This window comes from Triplophysa rosa, unplaced genomic scaffold, assembly GCF_024868665.1.
Source record: "Triplophysa rosa unplaced genomic scaffold, Trosa_1v2 scaffold1_ERROPOS8542417, whole genome shotgun sequence".
Taxonomy (NCBI): domain Eukaryota; kingdom Metazoa; phylum Chordata; class Actinopteri; order Cypriniformes; family Nemacheilidae; genus Triplophysa; species Triplophysa rosa.
This window is the reverse complement of record NW_026634217.1, coordinates 118,959-122,314: the sequence shown is the minus strand read 5'-3', so window position 1 is coordinate 122,314 and position 3,356 is coordinate 118,959.

Below are 3,356 nucleotides of genomic sequence, written 5' to 3'. Positions count from 1 at the left end.
AAAATAAAAGTCCCGAATTATTTCGGGTTCTTTTACTTATCCATTTGGCATAAGGTAAAGTTTTTAGAATAATAAGTCTGCCTTTGATAAGTTTAATAAGTCTAAAAAAATAGATATTTGGAAGAATGTCTGTAACCAAGATCTCATCCCCCATTGACTCCCATAGTATTTGTTTTCCCTACTATGGCAGTAATTGGGGGCTGAGCTCTCTTTGGTTACAAACATTCTTCCAAATATCTTCCTTTGTGTTAAGCAAAACAAAGAAATGTATACAGGTTTGGAACAACCTGAGGGTGAGTAAATGATGACAGAATTTTCATTTTTGGGTGAACTATAATTTCAATTACTCTCATGTTGTCCCACAACCGTAACACCTCTGTTCATAACATTAATGAATATATTTTTGATGAAGTCCAAGAACCTTTCTGACCCCCCCCCAACAACACAACAACCATCTTCAAAGTGTAGAAAGTGTATGGATTATGGAGGAATTTCATGATATGTCTTTATGTTTTTGATCTGTCTTTATGTTTTTGATCATTATTCACTATGTATTGCTCTTCGTTTTAAACACATTTGTATGAGATTCTGAAAAGCACCCTGCACAGCTGTGTTTTTGATGTCTGGCAGTGTTTATGAAATCTGGGGACTTTTTCCGGCTCCAACCCTACAGTATGACCAAATCTGGGCATGTTCCGCCCCGTTACTATGACTATAATCAACATTGAGCAAGGCCACAGTTTTACCACAGGAGGTGAAGAAGGGGAAACAGGTCATGATGACCATTACATAATTGTGGTGGGCGAGGATATATAAAAATATATTTTAAAAATTAGGTAATAGCCAGCCTACCACGAATAAATACGCACCTTGTTGCCTGGGATATATTGGTGGCAGAAAATAACAATTGGTTAATAAAAATAAGAGATAACGGGAATCTACCTGATTGGTTTTAGAAAGGACCACCTTTCAGACATTTTACTATAACTGTAGACTGAAAACACTTGGTTTTTAGATGACTTAGAACATCTCACTTTGTTTGGCTCGAGCAAATAAAGTTATCTCCTTGGCAACCGGACCTTCTTTGTCTGAGAGATTTTTTGAACTACAAGACTGATATTTTTCCACAACATATTTGGCGAGCCAGCCAGGAGTTGGAAAGAGGCTGAAGACATCTGACAACACCCTAGGGCATACCATCCGGCTGACTACACAGATCAAGCGCATTATAGGTGAGCATACTTTTGCTTATAGTTTAGATTTAACATCTGTGTGGTCTGCTGGAGGTGAGTTCTGGGTAGAGTTGGTGTCTATAAAAAGCCTCTCCTAAAAAGAAATCAAATTAATTTATTAAATATGCAGGAGGGTCCCGGATCTCAACGAGAAAAAGTATGAATGAGGATGGATGAATGAGTGCAGTAAGGAACTGCCTGTAGATTTAGTTTAAGAGATATAGATTATGCAGAGATGAATTGCGTTAAGAGATATAGATTACGCAGAGATGAATTGCGTTAAGAGATATAGATTACGCAGAGAGGAATTGCGAGCCTTGAGACGAATAAGGCATATTTATTTTACGCAGAGAGGAATTGCGTATAGATGTAGAATTAAACCTGGGTCTTGTCTGTCTATACTGTCTGTGTAAAGTTTTGTGTATCCAGCCTAGCTGGAGAACTTGTAAGGGAGGGAATTGTTGGCCACATTCCCAGAAAGTGTGTGTGTGGGAGTGTAACCATCCATGAAGGAAGCAGAGGAATGATGGAAGATTTTTATTTTTTTTAATACAGTATGTATCCTAAAAAATGAGTTTTAATACTGTTATGAGAATTTTTTGAGTGTTTTTTGCATTGAATAAAAGATTGCAGTATGGAAAATATTCAAAAGACTGATATTGCATGTTGAAACATTGTGACCACAGTAAAAAAAAAAAAAAATATATATATATATAATAATAATAAGGGTGTATATGGGACGACCAGGACATTGTCTTGCTAGAGCCCGCATAGGAAATGCCCAGAAAAAGATGGTGATATATTAGGGACGATCACGGCTGAAAGGCTGTGTGAGAGCCAAAATAGGAACAAATCACCCATGGTCACAATACGATGCATGTACTCTTAAGTCAATGAATACCAAGACTTTTTTCTCTAAGCATATTGGCTTATAAAGGATACGATAGCTGATTTTTTCTTTTTAATCATAAGAGTAGTTTTAAGTTCATATTTTGAAACTTTTTCTTTATTGGTTTTAATTATAAATAATTTTTTAGTTTATTGTTTTAAGACTTTTCTTCCTTAGCATTGATTTTTATAGATTACTTTTTTCATATAATACATCTAATAATACCCCCCTGGATGTGATCCAGGCAAGAGGGCAGGAGGCTGATGGCCGTGACGGGTGAACCAAACAGCTGACTGCACAAAATAAGGGCCCTGAAAATAAGTTGAGCGTTTTGCTTATATAGTAGTGTTTTGTGCGATCTGCTAAAGGTAAACCCTGAATGCCGTTGGTCCTCGTAGAAAGGTGTGTGTGAGAGAGTGTGAGAGTGCGTGAGAAGGAAAGGTTTGGTGTGTAAGGCCTCTGTGTGTGTGCGAAGCTAAAGGAGTGGTTGAGAGAGAGAGGGAGAGCCAGAGGGGCTCTGTGTGTGCGTAAGTGTGTGTGTAAGTTTGTATGAGGGCTCAGAGAAATCTATGGATATGTGAGTGTGTAGCCAGGAAGTGAATGAGAGAGAGAGGTGGAATTGTGTTTGCCTCTGTGTGTTTGTGTGTGTGTGCGCGTGAGTGAGTGAGAACAGACGAGACGAGAAGCAGTTGATGTGAGTTTTGACTTAGTCCAATAATTTTATTTTCACTCTTAATTATTTTTATATAGTTATATGGACGTCCTAGTATAAAAAAGAAATTAATTTAGATAATAATACTAATATAGTTCGCATTTATTTTCATGATTATTCATATATTGCTTAAGACATATTGATATAAATTATAATATAATTAAATGTTATTTGGAAATGATTTATGCACAATGCATATTTTTTCATATTATGCCTATAATGAATTATGTTAACACTAGTGATAAGGATTGTATGATCTTTGAATAATAACAGCCTTTAAATGTAAGATATTTAAAGAGCACCTGAAATATGAAGTGGGTTGGATTTGAACATAAATACATACAAAAGAAGAGAGAATTTTGTGTTTATTCTAAACCCGTTATCTAGTAATCCTTATGCTCCAAATAATAATTAAACATCTATAATGTATGTTTTTGAGAGGTGCACCTTCTAAATAGCTCTTTAATGAACCATCATATGTAAACCAACAGAATTACAAACTTAAGCTTTATTAAATGCTTAC